General features: G+C 34.3%; 1 long non-coding RNA gene across 2 annotated transcripts in view; it reads left to right on the top strand.

Annotated features, from left to right (window-relative positions):
• LOC123387622 overlaps nucleotides 1-21,150 on the top strand; it is a 176,178-nt gene extending 155,028 nt beyond the window's left edge. Inside the window, exons 1-3 of one of the 2 annotated variants that reach the window (XR_006602063.1) lie at nucleotides 15,504-15,675; nucleotides 16,642-16,706; nucleotides 20,816-21,150. This is a non-coding gene — a long non-coding RNA (uncharacterized LOC123387622). Of the gene's footprint in view, nucleotides 1-15,503; nucleotides 15,676-16,641; nucleotides 16,707-20,815 lie in introns of those variants that run through there. The other variant, XR_006602062.1, reaches the window with a different exon arrangement.
• Nucleotides 21,151-21,410: the final 260 nt, after the last annotated feature.

Here is a 21,410-nt window from a genome sequence, read left to right as displayed (position 1 = left end):
AGTATAGTATCTTCCAGGTCTACCTCCATGTTCAGAATATTGCATGTCATCAATAAATTTTTTATAAGAATTAAGGCAAAAAACCTTAAGACATAGAAAAGAGAGATATATCTAGAGAGCACCACCTCCCTTTACCCTATGTCAGAACAACACCATCAATCTGAATGGATGGAGCAAATCAAATCCATGAAAGCATCGTAAGGATGTTTCAACAATATAGAGAAAGTGCAGAGAAGGATTACAATTATGGTCATATGCCTTTTATTTTCAATAGGGTAATCTATCTCTGAAATAAAATTTACCTTGTGAAATTTTCTTCCACCTGCCTAAATTATATTGTAATACTAATGTTAATAATAACATCTAATATTTACTTGAGTGTGAACCATATGTCTTGTATTATACTAAGACTTTACTCATACTAACTCATTTAAATCCCACATTTGTGATATAGATGCTATTATTATCCCCATATTACAAATGAGTGGATTACAGTGCACACAAGTTAACTAACCTGTCCAAAGTCTTGCAGACATTAATTTTTGGAGTCAACTTTCAAATGCGAGCATTCTGCTCCAGAGTCAATACCTTTTATCATTATCGTGCAATGCTCATTTTGGAGTTAAAAATGAAATTATCTCATTGCTTGTATGACTGTTCTTACCTCAACTGACTTATTTGATGAAAATAGGAAGTTGAAAGACTGTGAATTGCCCACAGAATTCTAACCAAAGACTAACCTGACATCTCCTGACTCACTAAATCCTGCCATCCCTGGCACATGGCAATCATGGGGAATGTCAAAAGTAATTCAGTGAGTGTTATATTAAAATACATATATACATATACATATAAATATCTTACTTCTTCTCAGTATTTGTTAACATTGGAAACATTGTCACACACTGTTAAGTGTTTCGGTAGGTAGATGAATTCACATTAATAAGCAAGTGGAATTTTCCTGCCAAATATGTAAAGGTGATCAATTCAGTTTATGAGAGGAAATGTGAGTTGATGTAAAGATAGAGATAACATACATGTGCACCTATGTACACATGCATATCCATCGTTTATATGTCATATACAGCTGTGAAAAAAACACTATTGGTTTCTTAGTTTTACAGATTAGAAAGTTACATTTACATACAGTGTTTTATCCAAAGGCTTACTGCATGTTGGAGAGTGTGTGCCAGAGAATCCGAAATCATCAGTTACCTCCAGCCACCCAGTCTTTGCAGCCCAGCCTGCAGATAATATGCAGCAAAGAAAAGCCATTCCTTTTTGTCTTTTGCTGAATTCCTGACCCCCCAAAATACATAAGCATAATAAATCACAGTCTTAAAGATGTTAAATTCAGGATAATTTGTTACACAGCAATTGAAACTAGAATAACCTACAAAGAAAATCAAAGTTGCTGCCTGCTCACATTTTAATAACTATATGGAATTACAGACTCTTGACATGCTCAGAAACAGAATTTTATATCCTCACATAGTTTAACAGCATGATATTCTTCTCTCCAGAATTTGCATTATTGTTAGAGACACAATTACTAGAGCTTTTTCTCTTCATATTTTTCTTCATAATTTTGGACATCTCTTTGTTCACTGAAATTTAAATCAATTTCTGTAATAACTGGAATGCTTAAATCTTTGGATTTTAAAATAGATTCTCCCCGAACAATTCTTCGCATTACATTTTCATTTTTTAAAGTATAATTCTAGCTCTTAAAATGCAAATTGAAAGTTTCCTTTGTGAAATAGAGAAATGTAGGAATATGGCACCGTATAAAAACTATTAACATTTTACACATCCTGATTTAATTGAATATTTAAATACCTGCAGATGTCTACAACTGTTTAAATATAGTAATCAATGTGTACATTCCCACATATTTTTCTAAGTACTTAATTATATATTCTTTTTAACCAAATTGTTATGAAACAGAATTAATTTTAACATGGTAAAATTTAATTATGTTCATTTTTATATTGAATGTATTGTCAATTTCTTGTTTTTCTATATGCATAGGATACAGTATGGTAAATAAACATATTATTATTGACGTTCATAAAAACTAGTTTATCCATTAAGAATTTCCTGACATTGTGTAGCTTTTAAATTTTAATCCATAGCTGCATCACTCACTAAAAACAAATCTCCTTTCTTTTCAGTCCTTTGATTCCAATAGATGAGGTAGGTATGAGAGCTTGTTTGGTTTTGTTTTTTCTTCTTTTTGTATAAAAGCATCCTGGGGAAGAGGCCAGAGAAAGTATCATGAGAGTTGAAAGATTCATACAAAGTTCATTTACCCTTTTCATGTTTCTCTGAGCCTGAAATGTGCCCTTTGTTCTTCTACCTGATGGTTCCCAAGCTGTTGAGCAAACAATCATTGGTGTTTACGTAAAGGTGAAACTGCACTCTGGCACGCAAATGAATGAGTGTGAATGTCAAACTCTGATTAAAAAATTGTCTATGTTTCTACAGAAGAGTTTTCAGAACTTTTTCATACCTCCTTGCCAAATGCAAAGTTTACACAGTTGGTGAGAAAATAAAACCGTGGAATGTGTAATACTATTCACTCTAGAATTTTCATGACTATATTTCATGACTATATAGGAAGATGGTTACTCCAATTATTATTCCTTTATTCTTATTTTCATTGTGCTGTTTGCTTTTCTCCCCTCCCAAATTGTGGATATTTAAAGAAAAAAATTCACTTTAACTTAATTATTTAGTTAGTTAGTTGCCATTTATGGGGTCTCTACTGTATGCCACATACTATTCTAAGCACTTTACACATACTAACCCATTTGGCTTTTTAAATTTTTTTTAAAGTTTCTTTTCAGTGTTCCAGAATTGTTTGTTTATGCACCACACCCAGTGTTCCATGCAATAAATGCCCTCCATAATACCCACCACTTATTTTCAATAGGGTAATCACCCTGCTCCCCACCTCCCTCCCCTCCAAAACCCTCAGTTTGTTTCTCAGAGTCCACAGCCTCTCATGGTTTGTCTCCCCCTCCAATTTGCCCCAACTCCCTTCTCCTCTTCATTTCTCATGTCCTCTGTGTTATTCCTTATGCTCCACAAGTAAGCAAAACTATATGATAATTGGCTCTCTCTGCTTGACTTATTTCACTTAGCATAATCTCTTCCAGTCCCATCCATGTTGGTACAAAAGTTGGGTATTCATCCTTTCTGATGGAGGCATAATACTCCATTGTATATAGGGACCATACCTTCTTTATCCATTCGTCCATTGAAGGGCATCTTTGTTCTTTCCACAGTTTGGTGACTATAACCATTGCTGCTATGAACATTGGGATACAGGTGGCTTTCTTTTTCACTACATCTGTATCTTTGGGGTAAATACCCAATAGTGCAATTGCAGGGTCATAGGGAAGCTCTATTTGTAATTTCTTAAGGAATATCCACACTGTGTTTTAAAGTGGCTGCACCAAATTGCATTCCCACCAACAGTGTAAGGGGGTTTCCCCTTTATTCACATCCTCTCCAACACTTGTTGTTTAATGTCTTGTTAATTTTTTTTTTGCCATTCTAAGAGGTATAAGGTGATATCTGAGTTTGGTTTTGATTTGAATCTCCCTGATAGCTAATGATGATGAACATTTTTTCATGTGTCTATTAGCCATTTGTATGTCTTCTTTGGAGAAGTGTCTTTTCATGTCTTCTGACCATTTTTTGACGTGATTATTTGTTTTGTGTGTGTTGAGTTTGAGGGGTTCTTTATAGATCTTGGCTATCAGCTCTTTGTCTGTAGTGTCATTTGCAAATATCTTCTCCCATTTAATGGGTTGCCTCTTTGTTTTGTTGCCTGTTTCCTTTGCTGTGCAGAAGCTTTTGATCTTGAAGAAGTCCCAAAAGTTCATCTTCGCTTTTGTTTCCTTTGCCTTTGGAGACATATCTTGAAAGAAGTTGCTGGGCCAGTGTCAAAAAGGTTACTACCTATGTTCTCCTCTAGGATTTTGATAGATTTCTGCCTTGCATTAAGTTCTTTTATCCATTTTGAGTTTGTCTTTGTGTACGGTGTAAGAGAATGGTCGAGTTTCATTCTTCTACATATAGCTGCCCAGTTTTCCCAGCACCATTTATTGAAGAGACTGTCTTTTTTCCATTGTATATTTTTTCCTGCTTTGTCAAAGATTAATTGACCATAAAGTTGAGGGTCTATATCTGGGCTCTCTACTCTGTTCCACTGGTCTATGTGTCTGTTTTTGTGCCAGTACCATGCTGTCTTGGTAGATCCCAGCTTTGTAGTAAAGCTTGAAATCAGGTAACATGGTGCCCCCAGTTTTGTTTTTTCTTTTTCAACATTTCCTTAGCAATTTGGGGTCTCTTCTGGTTCCATACAAATTTTAGGATTGTTTGTTCCAGCTCTTTGAAAAATGCTGGTGGAATTTTGATCAGGATGGCATTGAAAATATAGATGGCTCTAGGCCCTATAGACATTTTAACAATGCTTATTTTTCTGATTCATGAGCATGGAATGGTCTTCCATCTTTTTGTGTCTTCTTTAGTTTCTTTCATGAGTGTTCTGTAGTTCTTCGAGTACAGATCCTTTACCTGTTTGATTAGGTTTATTTCCAGGTATCTTATGGTTCTTGGTGCTATAGTAAATGGAATCGATTCTTTAATTTCCCTTTCTGTATTTTCATTGTTAGTGTATGAGAAAGCAACTGATTTATGTACATTGATTTTGTATCCTGCCACATTACTGAATTGCTGTATGAGTTCTAGTAGTTTGGGGGTGGAGTCTTTTGGGTTTTCCATATAAAATATGATGTCACATGTGAACAGAGAGAGTTTGACTTCTCCTTGCCAATTTGGATACCTTTTATTTCTTATTGTTGTCGTTGCTAGGACTTCTAGTATTATGTTGAACAAGAGTGGTGAGAGTGGGCATCCTTGTTGTGTTCCTGATCTCAAAGGGAAGGCTGTCAGCTTTTCCCCATTGAGGATGATATTCGCTGTGCAGTTTTCATAGATAGCTTTTATGAAGTTGAGGAATGTTCCCTCTATCCCTGTACTTTGAATCGTTTTAATCAGGAATGGATGCTGTATCTTGCCAAATGCTTTTTCTGCAAAAATTGAGACGACTGTGTGGTTCTTCTCTCTTCTCTTATTGATTTGTTCTATCACATTGATTGATTTGTGAATGTTGAACCACCCCTGCATCCCACAGATAAATCCCACCTGGTCATGGTGGATAATCTTTTTTAATGTACTGTTGGATCCTGTTGGCTAAGATCTTGTTGAGACTCTTAGCAACCATACTCTTTAGGATATTGGTCTGAAATTCTCCTTTTTGGTGGGGTCTTTGCCTGGTTTGGGAATCAGGGTAATGTTGGCTTCATAAAAAGAGTTTGGAAGTTTTCCTGCTGCTTCTATTTTTTGAAACACCTTCAGGAGAATAGGTATTATTTTTTCTTTGAATGTTTGGTAGAATTCCCCAGGGAATCTGTCAGGTCCTGGGCTCTTGTTTTTTGGGAAGTTTTTGATCTCTGCTTCAATCTCGTTACTAGGTATTGGTCTATTCAGGTTGTCAATTTCTTCCTGATTCGGTTTTGGAAGTTCATAGGTTTCCAGGAATGCATCCATTTCATCTAAGTTGCTTAACTTATTGGCATATAACTGTTGGCATATAACTGTTGATAAAGATTTCTGATGGTTGTTTCTATTTCCTTGGTGTTAGTTGTGATCTCTCCCTTTTCAGTCATAATTTTATTAATTTGGGTCTTCTCTCTTTTCTTTTGGATTAGTTTGGCCAATGGTTTATCAATATTATTGATTCTTTAAAAAACCAGCTTCTAGTTTTATTGATGTGTTTTACTGTACCTCTAGTTTCTATCTTATTGATCTCTGCTCTAATTTTGATTATTTCCCTTCTGTGCGTGGGGTTGGCTTAATTTGTTGTTGATTCTCCAGTTATTTAAGGTGTAAAGAGAGCTGTTGTATTCTGAATTTTTCAATTTTTTTGAGGGAGGCTTGGATGGTTATATATTTTCCCTTTAGGACTGCCTTTGCCGTATCCCATAGGTTTTGGACCAATGTGTCTTCATTCTCATTGGTTTCCATGAATCGTTTAAGTTCTTCTTTGATTACTGGTTGGTCCATTTTTAAGCAAGGTGGTCTTTAGCTTCCAGGTGTTTGAATTCCTTCCAAACTATTTCTTGTGGTTGAGTTCCAGTTTCAAAGCATTGTAGTCTGAGAATATGCAGGGAATAATCTCAGTCTTTTGGTATCTGTTGAGTCCTGATTTGTACCCAGTATGTGGTCTATTCTAGAGAAAGTTCCATGTGCACTTGCAAAGAATAAGTATTCTGTTGTTGTATGGTTAAATGTTCTGTATATATCTATAAGGCTCATCTAGTCCAATGTGTCTTTCGATGCTCTTGTTTCTTTATTAATTTTCTGCTTGGATGATCTGTCTATTATTGAGAGTGGCATGTTAAGATCCCCTAATATTAATGTATTCATATCAATATGACTCCTTAACTTGATTAACAGTTGTCTTATGTAGTTGACTGCTCCCATATTGGGGGCATAAATATTTACAATTGTTAGATCTTCTTGGTGGATAGACTAACCCATTTCACTTTTATCCTTACTTTCTGAGAGGGGATCTAATACCTTCTTCATTTTTTTTTAGAGATTTTATTTATTTATTTGACAGACAGAGATCACAAGTAGGCAGGGAGGCAGGCAGAGAGAGAGATAGAGGAGGAAGCAGGCTCTCTGCTCAGCGGAGCTTGATCCCAGGACCCTGAGATCATACCTGAGCTGAGCCACCCAGGTACCCCACCTTCTTCATTTTATAACCAAGGAAACCAGAACACAGAGATTAAACTGACCAAAGTCACACATCCTTTAAGTAGCTATGCCAGTCACTTATATGCAGATAATCTAAATGATACATTTACCTAAAGTGTACTTGAAACATCCTCCATACTTGAGAAAGTATTTATTTAAAATGAAGATGTGACCATATTGCCCCAAACTTAAAAATGTCAATAACTGCACTTTACTATTGTGGTGAATTTTAAAACTTTAGCACGGAATTCAGGACTTGAATTCATCAGGGCTTGCCAGTCTCTCTGATCACATCTTCCAACACCCCCTACTCTGACACCCTAGTTATTCCAAAGTTTGCTGATTTTCCAAATGCTTCATTTAATTTCATACTTTTATGACACATTTTATATCATTCTATCCTGAAATGTTCTCCCTCCTATCTCCAGTCACCCTGCAAACATCTGTTCATTCTTTAAAATTTATCTCAGGTGTCATCTTTTCTAAGAAATTATCCTTAAATTCTATCAGTTCCAGATGATCTATCAATCATTCTGTTATTTCTGTATCTTGGGCATTATTCAAGTATTCTATGTACCATTGCATTAAAATAATTTGTCTATACATTATGCCTCAACCAGACAAGTGTTTCTTCTCAAAGAGATCCTCCTATGTTACTCCTTTTTGTGTTCCTTGTATCTAGAAAAGTATCAGATATATAATAGCACTTATTGAATAAATGAATGTGAAGATTAGGGCTTAACTTTTAAGTGAACTCTAGAACACCTTTCAAACTCCACCAATTAAATGTAAGTTTAAGGTAAGACAGCAGCACTCCAAGTTATTACTCATTATGTCCAGAAAGTGAATTCTGCCTTACCAAATAGGATAGATTTTTCTTTTCTTTTCTTTTTCTTTCTTTCTTTCTTTTTTTTTTTTTTTTGTGGCGAGTAATTGCCAGGTTGCAATTGTTTATTTCTTAAACAAGCAAATTATATCCAGTTCCCTATTTAGTGTCATATTTACTGAGGAAATTTAATCTCATGTTTCCCTTTGTCTTATGCCAAGGATAAGTGGAGCAAATAAATATTTTCTTCTTATAATAAAAAAGAGATGAATGTTAATACTAATGATACTTATTTTTTACTATATAGCAGGCACTATACTCAAAACCAACTTATGTGATGACACATTCACTAACTCCATTTCACAGTTGAGTTATGGAAGGTGTAGAGAAGTGGAATAAGTTAGTAGTATCACCACTGAATGGAAAGCAGTCCTGGTCTAATATGACTGAAATGTCTGAAAAAAGAGCAGGAAGTCTATAATATGCTGACCAGTACATCTCTGTGAAGACTGAGAGGCAGGGAGTTCAATGGTCTTAACTCTGCCCTGTCATTAAGTGCTATACTGTGTCCTCCAAAATGCAAGCCTTCTTTCAGAATTGTTCTCTTGGTGCTAACAGGCTCTCTGCTTCATTCTCTGCATCTGAGAACTTCCAGTCCCTGAGTGGACCCTGGCCTTTTGCAATTGCACTGTCTGGTAATGTGTTATTTCCTAAACTTGAACTAGATTTCATCATAGGCACTCTTGATATATTATCTTCTCTCCTTTTTTCATAAAAGCAATATATCCTCATTGCAGAAAACTCACACAGAAAACAAATGTCATTCATAATTCCACAATCCAAATATACACTCCTAAAATTTTGGTGAATACAAAAAAGAGGAAGAGAGAGAGAAGAGGTCATATTTTTAAAATATAAATGAGGAGCAATTCACTTAAAATTAGATGATTCATTTATTATGACCATGAACATTTGCTCAAAATATCAAATAAATTTTGAATTTTCGCAACATATTCATAATTAGCTAATATTTCTTAAGAAAGTTTTAGCTGGTTGGCATTGTACTAGGTATATTTTAATAGCACTTTCCATACATCGATCTACAAGGTAAGTCTCCTATTGTTACTGAAATTTAGAGAATGAAGGTAAGTTGTGCAAGGCTGTATAGTAAACATTCAATATTTGTACTATGGTTTGTCTGATCCCAAAGCATAGTGTTCTATATGGTACCTGCTTGATGTTCAGTTTATTTAAACAATCTCTCATTGGGGACTTTTAGGCTGTTTTACAATTTCTTTACAAATAACTTGGTAATGAGCATCCTGTATTAGAAATTCTTTTACTTGAAAGACATTTTTTAGAGCAGTTTTAGTTTCATAGCAAAGTTGAGAGGAAGCTACAGAGATTTTTCCTATCCTTCCTTGTCCCACACATGCATAGTCTCCCCCATTATCAGCATCCCCCACGTGAGCAGTCTATTTGTTATAACTGATAAACCTGCATTAGCACATCATAATCATCCAGAGTCCCTATTCCTGGTGTTGGATAAAATAGTCTTTAGATGTCAATAATATCCAGTTAATTGATGGTGTTGTTGAGATCAACTATGTTCTTAAAGATTTTCTGCCTGCTGGATCTGTCCATTTCTGAATCAGTGGTGTAAAACTCTTCAACTATGATGGCATAGATATTGTTGCAAATGGCAAAGGTTTCTTCTTTTTTATGGTTGAATAATATTCCATTGCTTATATATCAAATTTTCTTTATCTTTTCATCCAGGATAGACATTAAAGATTGCTTCCATGTCTTGGGTACAATGATTTTATTTCTTTGGATTAATAACATAGAAGTAGAATTTATGGATCATATTGTAGTTCTACTTTTAAATTTTAAGTAATCTCTGTATTGTTTTCCATAATGGCTGTACCAATTTACATTACTATCAACAGTGTACAAGGATTCTTTTTATTCCATCCTCTCTAGCTTTTGTTATCTCTTTTTGATGAAAACCATTTTGACCAGTTTAGGTGATAAATCATTGTAGTTTTGATTTGCGTTTTCATGATGATTAGTGACATTGAGTAACTTCATGTACCTGAAAAATACATTGGAAAAATGTATTTTCAGTTTTTTGCCTGATTGTTATTCATTATCATTATTATAGTTGTTGTTGTTATTATTTTGCTATTGAGTCATATGAGTTACTTATACTTTGGATATAAACTCCTTGTCATATATGTAGTTTGCAAATAGGCTCTCCCATCACATAGATTTTGTCATTTTATTGACTATTTCTTTTGTTGTATAGAAGCTTTTTAGTTTAATAGCATCTGATTGCTGCTTGCCGATCTTTGTTTTTGTTGCTTTTGATTTGGTATCGTACCCATAAAATCATCACCAAGATCCATGCCAAGGTGCTTTTTCCCTCTGTTTTTTTCTAGGAGTTTTATCTAAGATTTACATGTAAGTCTTTAATCATTTCAAATCAACTTTTGTCAGTGGTGTAAAATGGGGGGTACAATCTTATTCTTTTACATGCAAATATCCAGTTTTCACAACACCATTTATTGAACAGAAACTCTTTTGTCTTTTGAATATTCTTGGCTCTCATGTTAAATATTAGTTGAGTACATATGCATGAATTTATTTCTGTGTGCTAGATTCCTTTCCATTTTTTTATGTGTCTGTAGGTCAGTACTACATATATATACTATATATAGCTACAGTGCTGTATATACATATACAGTATATGTATATATATATACATATACAGTGCTGTATATGTATATATATATATGTATATATACATATATATATATACACACACACACACGGCCTTTAATATAGTTTGAAATTGAAAGTGTGATACTCCAGCTTTTTTTTTTCTCAAGATGCTTTAGCTATACAGTCTTTTTTTAGGTTCTATATAAATTTTATGATTTTTTTCTATTTATGTAAAAAAACCACCATTGGAATTTGACAGGGATTGCATAAAATATATAGTTTAGATATTGAATAGTTTAGATATTTTAACAATACTAATTCTTCCAAACCATGAACATGAGATATCTTTCCATTTGTTTGTGTCTTATAGTTTTCAGTGTGCAGATTTTATACTTCCTTGATTTACTTTATTCTTAAGTATTTTGTTTTTTCAATGGTATTGTAAATGGAATTATCTTCTATTACTTTTTTAGATAATTCATTATCAGTGTATAGAAAAACTGATTTTTGCATATTGATTTTGTATCTTATAATTTTACTGAATTTATTAGTTCTGACAGTATTTGAGGAAGTCTTCAGGATTTTCTATATGTAAAATCATGTCATTTGCAAGCAGAGACAGTTTTGCTTCTTCCTTTCCAATTTGGATGCCTTTATTTCTTTTTCTTGCCTGATTGCTCTGTCTAGGACTCCAGTACTATTGAACAGCAGTGATGCTGCGGACAAGATGCTCACATTAGCTTAAAGGACACATGGACTGAGAGTGAAAGAATGGAAAAAGACATTTCAAGTGAATGGCAATCAAAAGGATGGAAGATTAGTTACATTTATATGAGACAAAATAGACTTTAAGCTAAAAATGGTTAAATATGACAAAAAGGGGCTCTTGGGTAGCATAGTCATTAAGCATCTGCCTTCAGTTCAGGTCATGATCCCAGGGTCCTGGAATCAAGCCCCACATCCAGCTCTCTGCTCAGCGGGAAGCCTGCTTCTTCCTCTCCCACAACCTGCTGCTTGTGTTCTTCTCTCGCTGTCTCTCTCTGTCAAATAAAGAAAAATAAAATCTTATAAAAAAAAAAAACTTTAAAAAAATACTAATCACTGTTGGTTATGGCAACTGATGTTACCCTGATATATAAAATGAGCAAAAATAATTAAAACATCACCAATTATAATAAGGAATAAACAGAACTAGGAGAAAATGTCTACTACATATATGCAAGTGGACACTTAACTGAATCACAAGAACCTGTGATGATGATGTAATTCCATGAGTTAACAAATTTGCATGATTGAGGGCAAAGACATTATCTCAGTCTAATCCTAGCTCTACATAAACTGAAGGTTAAGCTTCTGCTAAATGTGCTGCTGACCTTTTAGAGTGCTCAGCATGTATAGCTATCTCTGTGGGCTGGAAGGCATCCAACATATGAAAGAACAAGTCTCACCACACGTGTTTTACCTACTATGTTCTAGGTAATGTGCTGGAGATACAATGTGAAGAGATGGCAATTCAGCTTAAAATCTAACAATGCTGATAGGCCATTCATAAAAAATAGCAGCCTAATCAGAATGCCATTGTGCAGCATCCCATCTGATCCACTTAGATTTTGGATGTTTCTTTCCAGAGTTGGCAGTCTGCAAATGAAGGCAAAGGTTAAGAGCAATTTCCAGACCCAACATGACTTGATAGTTCCAACTATCAGTTGTCCCTTATTGATTTAGCTGGCAGAACCAGCATGTGCTCTTTAAACACATTTGTCCCCATGAAATCTCTGTGCACTTATTCTCTGCCCTGGAGGTATGTGATGATACCCATCTGATGAGACCCATCTGTCAACACCCAGCAAAGAAAGAACTGTAATACCATTTCAGGGATTGAAGCTTGCCATCTGCTAAGGTTTCAGCTGTGCCTTTTTAGATACTTCACTAAACTAATAAGGAATGTGAAGACATTATCTCAAATTTGGTGAGTTGCTATGAAGTCATAAATTAAATTAAGTGTAAAGCTGATGTTCTCACCATGAGACAGTAAGTTTCTTGTCTGGGTATTTGTTAGCTGAGCAATTCTTCTGGGAAGAGAATAAAATATATTTTATTGATAGGGCTCTTTTCATCACTTGTACAAGACTAAGAACTTGGCATGGTTTTAGGTGGAAATTTTGGTATTTAATATCAGATGTGTGGTTTATTTTCCACATTTTATAATTGTACAGTTCTTCCAGCTGCTCAATCCATTCTGGTCCAATGAGTTTTAAAAATGCAAATTCTAGTGTGAAAGGAACTTATGGCTGTTAGAAAAAAATAAAGTCACAGAAAAGTGAAAATTGAACAAAATTAATCCTACTTTTAACCATTTTATGTTTTTCCAGCTGGGCTTTTCCTATACATATTGGTACATGACTGAGAACCCACTGTGCACAGCAATATGCCCTATTCTTTTCACTACATTTTAAAAACTAGCTTCTCATTTTTTTTCATTATTATAAACTTTTTATGTTTATGATCTTCAAATGTGTCAGGCATATAAGCAATTCACTTGCAATTCTGCCTGAAATGGTCTTCCTCCCACTGTGATTATGTTTTGTCCCTTCATTTAGTTTAGACTTTCATTCAAATTTCACTTTCTCGGTGCCCCATCTCCTCCTTTATTATGATCCCTGGCGTTTATCAGTATCCAGTGTGTTATTTACTTTATGCATTTATTTTCTTTATTATTAGTCTCCTCCCCTAGAATGTTGGAATGTTTTTCACTAGTTTTAAATATAGTTTAAATATAGCTATACCCCCTTATCCACAAGGAATATGTTTCAAGACCCCAGGAGATGCCCAAGACCACAGATAGTACCAAACTTTATATAAAACTATGTTTTTTCCCTATACATACATATGTATAGGAAATGTTTATCATAACCTATGATGAAGTTTAACTTATAAATTTAGCACAGCCAGAGATCAACGATAATAACTAATAATAAAATAGAAGAATCATAACAATATACTATAATAAAAGTTATATGAATGCAATTCTTTTGTGTGCACAAAATAGCTTATTGTATTGTACTCAGCCTTCTTCTTGTGATGCTGTAAGATGATAAAATGCCCGTGTGATGAGATGAAGTGAGGTGAGTGATGCAGGCATTGCAACCTAGCATGTGGACCAGTCCAGTGAAAGTCAACCAGATATTTCTGTGCAACCCTATGGAGAATAAGTTACCTTTTGCTTCTGGGGTTTCTCTACTGGTCAGAGGTGGGCCTGAAGCTGCCAATAGTCATATTTGTGCTTATATGTCGTTGGGGGACCTAACTGAGAATAAAGGTATCACAAATAAAAGGAGAACCAATAAAATAGAAATGGACAGGGTCTTGATGGCTTAACTTAAACTCCTGGATTCAGACATGCTTATAGTGCACCCTGTACCTTCTATTATATAAACCAGTAATTCTTGTTTTTCTTTATATGAGTTTGAATTTAGTTTTTGATGCTTACAAACTGTAAAAATTCTAGTGCACCAAGTAATTTTTGTAACAGGTTTTATTGACTATTCTGTCCCTTGTCCAACAACCTATACTCTTGTATAATTTTATCATAAAATTTAATTTTTATATAAACTGTGTCTCCTTCTAAGACACAATTTAGTTCTATTTTTCTATCGAGATTTAAGTGTATTTTATAGAATTATTAAAACTTTAGCAATTTAGAGTCAATCCAAGCTCTTATATATTTTATTATATTAACTTGCTTATTCTTCCAAATAAAGAATTATAGTATAAATAACTCATCAAAAATTAGCTTTGGGGTTCCTGGGTGTCCCAGTTTGTTAAGTGTCTGCCTGCAGCTCAGGTCATGATCCCAGTGTCCTGGGATGGAGGCCCATGGGTTAAGTGTCTATCTTCAGTTCAGGTCATGATCCTAGTGCTCTGGGATGGAGCCCCACGTTGGCATCTCTCCTCCTCAGGGAGACTGCTTCTTTCTCTCCTTCTGCCTGCCCTTCCCCCTGCTTGTGAATCTCTCTCTCTGTGTCAAATAAATAAATAAAATCTTAAAAAAAATAAATTGACTTCAACTATGTTAAATCTACAATTTGATGTGACAGTAATTTGCATTTTGACCAGTCTTCTCAATAATCACTATTCATCATTTCCAGCTGACTGTGAAATGTTACAGGTTTCTTTAATTAAAGAAGATATACATTTAATTAAAAGATATTCTTAAGTATTTTATCAATTTTCACTTCCTTATTTTTACCATTAGCTGATTGTTTTTAGACCATTCACTGGTTGCTGTTATTTTATGGGAAAACAATGTTAATATAAATATGTCATGTTTATACACTGTATTAAGATCTTAAATTAGTTCAGGTGCAACACTTATTTAATAATGGTAGCCTTATGGCACCAGAAGGAGGCAAATGTCCACACTAGCATCTGTGATTATCATCTCATGCCACCTTTGCACTGGTCACCAGTCTTGTGCTGCCTCCAGTGGAGAACTACAGCCCAATCTACTGCTGAACTGTGGTCATTCTTCCATATGAGCATATTTAATAACTACTTAATAAACATTATTAAAATCGATATTTTAAAACATTATGTTAAAAACACCTGCGTATTCTAGATTCTCAATAACACTGTTTTGACTCTGAATACAATCCAATCACTTTGTACAACAGATGTGGAAACTCTCCAAAAATGTTCAATTATTTCTCAAGGTCAAATCACAGCTTATGATTCACTTTTAGAATAGCAATTATAATTGCAATGTAATTTAAAAGGTGTGATATTCATTATTTAATGATTTCATACTGGTGATAAATTATCACCAGAGCCTCTGCTCTGGATGCCCTAAGCGCTTCTTGGCAATAGTGTGATCTATATTTCTCAGCATATGTCTCTGCACCATGTTGCCTTGTGGCTTTGATTATAACGTTTCCATATAGTTTGGGGGATTGAGGCTGTAGTCTTCTCTCTGACAGAGATAAGGCTTCCTTGTTTTTCTTATTTCTGAAGGTACCATTTGCCAGGTTTCAGTATCTTTTCCAAAATCTACTTCTATAAAAACATTAAAATACTGTCTAAGAGATGTATTTTAAAGCAACAGCTACCTTTAATTACTTATTATATTAACTCTTCTGAAATCACAATGTTTTCTAGAAGTCCGGATCTTGAAAGGGCAGTCTGAAATCCAGCTGCTACAACAGGAGAAGAGATTTTAACTAAGAGTAAGGACAGTGGGTTACTTGGGCAATCTCCATCAGTCACCCCATTAGCCACCTAAAATAGACCACAAGGTTAGTATGTTTGCCACTCAAACCAACTACAAAGCAATTCACGTACTCAAACTTTCCCATCCAGCTGCTCACCTCAAGCTCTGATTTCATGCCAATTCTGGAGCTGCCTCTGGGTTTGCAAATGTTTCAAATGGTGCTATTGCCAACTAGAACTTCTTGAAATGCCTATATTATTAGTCTATCTCAGTGTATGTGTGTGTGTGTTTGTGTGTGTGTGGGGGGGGGGGAGTAATGGGACATTTCTAGATCCAAAAAAAAACTGCTGTGAAGTCTTGAGAGGCAAGGCAACAGATGACTTTCCTAAGAATTGAGAAACTGGGAAAAGAGCTTAGTAAATTACAAAAGGTAGACTATTTTGCAGCTTGAAAAAATTATTGGTGTCATTTTTGTTGGATTTTATTTTGGTTTTTGCTTCTTTGGCTAGCAAGGAACTTGATATTATAAGAAAATGAATTTAGGGAATTCATAAATCCATGACCTTCTTAGGCTAACAACTCTCTTTCAGAATTAGTATTTGGATGGAACTCTCAATAGGACCAAATAACTATTGCTGTTCTGCTTAGGTGTTTTCTTTTTTTTCTTTTTCTTTTCTTTTTTTTTTTTTTTTTAAGATTTTGTTTATTTGACAGAGAGAGAGGTCACAAATAGGCAGAGAGGCAGGCAGAGAGAGAAGGGGAAGCGGGCTCTCTGCCTGCTATGCAGAGTGCCCAATACAGGGCTTGATCCCAGGACCCTGCATCATGACCTGAGCCGAAGGCAGAGGCTTTAACCCACTGAGCCACCCAGGTGCCCCGTTAGGTGGTTTTTTCCCAGGATATGGGAAAAAAAAAAAAAAAAAACAAACAAACACCTAAGCAAATCAGCAATAGTTACCTTACTGTCATTATTACAACAGAGGAATGCCTCCTTGTCTAGAAAATAATTTTTCTTCATTGCTCATTAAACCTGTTTTTGCTGTTTTTCTAGAAATATTCACTGCCCAAATGCAGTTTCATTCCTTCAAGAAGAAAAGTTCTCTCTCACACTTTCTGGTAAGTCGATAATATACTTACACCAGGTCACATAACCTTCCCAGAACAACATTCCATCTGATTGGTTGCCATGGTAATAGGTAAGATCAGTTGCAGCAAAATAAACTGTATACTTTAATGATAATATACAAACAAATCTCTGAGGGTTCTTGGTTTACCAGTGTCCTAGACACACCAGTTGAGGACCACAGCAGTAATGCAGTGATACAGTACTAGCCAGTACGTTACTCAAAATTTTTGTTTATGCAACACATAACGGTATGTTCATTGTACAAAAGGTTTGTACAACTTCACATGCTTTATCACTGTGCATGCCATGCTCTTCTGTGCTTGGTTTTAGATAATATAATTAGAACATACCATGTATAATATTTGTATAGGACCTGGTACATATGAAGTGTTCAGTACATAGTAGATTGAATGTTTCATCAGGAAAGCAATCCAATCTAATTAATTAATCCAATCCAATTGAATTCAATAGGTATGGTCAGGGTAAACAGAAGTCATGATACTGATGTCAATATATGGGTACAAGGTAAAATGAGGATGAAATGAAGCTTTTACATGTACAGTCACCATATTTTGGCATTCCACCATTAGCATAAGTGGTTGATAACTGAATAAAATTCCATATAAAACTGTGAAACTCATGTTTTCTTTCATAAGCTTCTTATAGAAAACTTCCAGGATTTCAAACTATATTTCTTTTTGAGACACTATTATACAGTATTTACAAAAACTAAAAATATATGTTATGTTATTATCTTAAGCTCACTTTAACATAATGCTTTATATTATCTCTGATTTATTTTATTTTTATTCATGTATATATCATCTGGTTTATGTATAATTGGGATCTTTTAACATCACAAATTACATTGTATATTTTATGAAACAATATTTATTTATTTATTTGTTTATTTGAGAGAGAGAAAGGGGTGGGGTTGGGGTGGGGGGAGAAAGAATCTGAAGTAGACTTCACACTGAGCACAGAGCCCAATAGGGGCTCGAGCCCATGACCTATGCTGAAAGCAAGAGTCAGATGCTCAACTGACTGAGTCACCCATGCCCCTATATAATGAAACAAAGTTATTTTTAATGAAAACAACTGTTTCTTTAAAAATTCTTATCAGATGAATCTACGTAATCTTCCCTATTATTTTAAAGCCTACATAATATTACACTCTTAATCTTCTGTGCTCTTTCTCTGTTGTTGGGCATTGAGAAGGATAATATTCTGTCTTCACCAGAGATAGTACTGTCATAAACCCATCTGTATACATATATTTTCTTCTGAATTATATAATTACAAAAATCATGTATATTTTTCTTATAAGTTATCTACTTAAATTAGTTGAATTGCAGAAGGAAAGTATATATTTTTCTTTGTATTTTCTCTCTTCCAACTCTTATAGACTACCATCCTCAATGCTTTAATGTATTTCCTTTTGCTATGTGCTTAATTTTAATTTAGAGAAAATTAACCAAGTTTCTCATAATATTCAAATAAAATCTTGACTGGGATTTCATAATGAGTTTTTATTGTTGTAGTTTTTTTTTTCCCCCAATAATTTTTTATTTTTTATAAACATATATTTTTATCCCCAGGGGTACAGGTCTGTGAATCACCAGGTTTACACACTTCACAGCACTCACCAAAGCACATACCCTCCCCAATGTCCATAATCCCACCCCCTTCTCCCAAACCCCCTCCCCCCAGCAACCCTCACAAACACTGACTTGTGTTGTTTTCTATTATGAATCACTTTTAAGTATTTTTTTAAAAAATTTCCATTGTGTATTTTTTTTGACACATGGGTTATTTATAAAGACATTTTCTAGTTTACAAGCATAGGAGTTATTTTAGTTATCCTTATGTTTTGGAGTTTTATTGCTGTTGCCTTTTGTGTCTTATTTATTTATATTTATAAAATTTATTTTTCTAAATTTAGACTTTAAATTTTTTGAGCAGTTTTAGGTTCACTGCAAAATTGATAGGAAGGTATAGATATTTTTCTTATACCCTCTTCCCATACAGAGCCTCCCCCATTATCAGTATCTCCCAGCAGAGTGGTACATTTGTTATAACTGATGAACCTACATTGACATCATAATCTTCCAAAGTCCATAGTTTATCTTAGGATTTGCTCTTGGTGTTGTATATTCTATGAGTTTGGAAAATGTATAATGACATGTTTCCGCCATTATAGTACCATACAGAGTATTTTCATGCTCTGTGTCATACAGTTGAAATAATACAATAAGTAGTCTTTCCAGATTGGTATCTTTCACTTAGTAATATGCATTTTAGTTTCCTCCATTTATTTTCATGCCTTCATAACTCATTTCCCTTTATTACTGAAAAATATTCCATTGTCCGTATGCACCTCCATTCACCCACTGAAGGACATCTTGATTGCTTCCAAGTTTTGGCAATTTGAATAAAGCTGCCACCTATGTGCAGGTGTCTGTGTGGATTATTCCTTTGGGTCAATACCAGGGAATGAGACTACTGAGTCATAAGAGTATGTTTAATTTTGTAAGAATTGCCAAACTAAAGTGGTTGTACCATTTTGCTTTCCCACCAGCAATGAATGAGAGTTTCTGTTGCTCCACATTCTCACCAGCATATGGTGCTGTTAATATTCTGGATTCTAGCCATTCCAATAGTTTTCTAGTGGTACCTCATTGTTTAAATTTGCATTTCCCTGACAACATATGATATGAAATATCTTTCCGTATGCTTATTTACTCTCATTTTCTATATACAAACAACTCAAAACATGCTCAATGTTCTGAACTGATTGCTCAGTTTTTTATTTCTGGGATCTGTATTTCCTTTTGGTTTCTCCAGCTTCTCTACAGTCAAATTCTATGGAAGAACAAACACAAAATTGTGTTTAGCTGGTGTTTGTTTTTCCGCACAAAGTTAACCAGCAGTTTCCTAAAGTGAGTTAAAAAAAAAAAAAAAAACTTTTTAATGACATTTGATATATGCCAAACTATTTTCCAAAATGAGCATATAAATGTATTACTTTACTTTTGATGCAGCAGTACTCTGGAATCAATGTACTATTCACTAGACTAGCTTTTAAAATCATATTTTGAAAGTATATGTCTTATATAGTATATCTCTTTTTTGTTTTAACTTGAATTTATTTAAATATGAGCAAATTCCAATAATGCCTAATGTGTTTATTATTTGCATGTCCTTTTGAATCATTTTACTGTTCATTTTCCTTGCATATCCATTCACTATAATTATGATGTTGTTCTTATGATTGGGAAGAAACATTTCACATTTTTCAAATATTCTATTTCTTTGATAGTCATAGGAAAAAAAGGCAAACATTTTGAAATGTTATGAACTCAAATGGAAGATTAAGGAAACCAGACCTTCTGCCTGTCAGGAAGCAAGGATTGAGGAATGTGATGTTTTAATCATTGGAATCACATATGCTTAGCATTCACAAGGTGCAAACATTATATATAGTTTACGCAGTTCAGAGCCTTGTGTCTGGGTTAATGGTGTTTTTGTTCAGAAAAGAAGCTTAAACACTGGGCGTTTCTACTTTCTTGTAGTCTCACTTTACTTGGTGTGAAGTTGGCACTGGAGCATCTGTCAAGTATAACAGATGTTATCAGGAACAGAAAATTTGCTGCAACCAAGTTCAATCTGCTATTTGCATATGCCACTGAGCACATAGATTGTAGTTTCATCTCAACAGAAGAAAGACAATTTATTTCACCTGCAAGTAGACTCCCTCGTCAGCTCCTAGGGAAAGGACAAGATTTGATTTTCTTATTGCTATTCAAGGAAATACAAAGAGAAAGATTTCCACAAGAAACCCATAGCTCTAAATGTTTCTCTGTAGGATGTGGTGTTAGTATGGATTTTGTAAACATAGACAACAGTGAACACATGAGTGGCTTCTTTCTTGCATGATGAAATTAGATACATAAGGCACTGATTTCATTGAGCAGCTGTTTTAAAATCTTGGAGGCAGAATTGTGTAATTATATGGTTTGTTATTACATGGTTTTATGGTGACTTCAAGTCAAATATAAATATACAACACAACATTGTTAACTATAGTCACCATTCACAGAGGGAAGATGATATGAAGACACACAAGGGGAAGGCCATGTGAAGACGGAAGGATAGGAGGCATGCATCTACAATGAATGTCAAAGACTGCTGACAAACCACCAGAAGCTTAGGAAGAGCAAGGAAGGATTCCCCTATTGGTTTCAGAAGAAGCATGGCCATGCCATTACCCTGATTTTAGAATTCTAGCTTCTAAAACAATAGGAAAATAAATTTCTGTTGTTTTAAGTCACCCAGTTTATGTTACACTTTTATTCTTATTAGTGGATTAAAGATTTTAATTTTATATTGTCTGCTTTCCTGTGAGACACAAAGTTTTTAATATATTCTATGACTTTCTACACCACTTGATTTAGCTTTGTACATATTTTGGATCTATATTAATATAAGAAATTGATCCGTAAACTCTTTTTTTCTTGTTTGTTGTTGTTCATTTGGTTTGTTGTCTTTAATGTTTAATTAGTCCATTTTTCTAGACTGAATTTGCAAAAGCCTTTGTTTTACTTTTTATTATTTATTTCTAGAGGCAGCTTTGTGTCCTGTTTCATTAATTGTTTTTTCTTATCATAAATATTTCCTTTATCTTTTATTTAGTT

Source organism: Mustela putorius, unplaced genomic scaffold (genome assembly GCF_011764305.1).
Source record: "Mustela putorius furo isolate JIRA1106 unplaced genomic scaffold, ASM1176430v1.1 tig00003858_pilon_pilon_pilon, whole genome shotgun sequence".
In the NCBI taxonomy this organism is placed as follows: Eukaryota; Metazoa; Chordata; class Mammalia; order Carnivora; family Mustelidae; genus Mustela; species Mustela putorius.
This window is presented reverse-complemented; position numbering and strand designations above follow the sequence as displayed.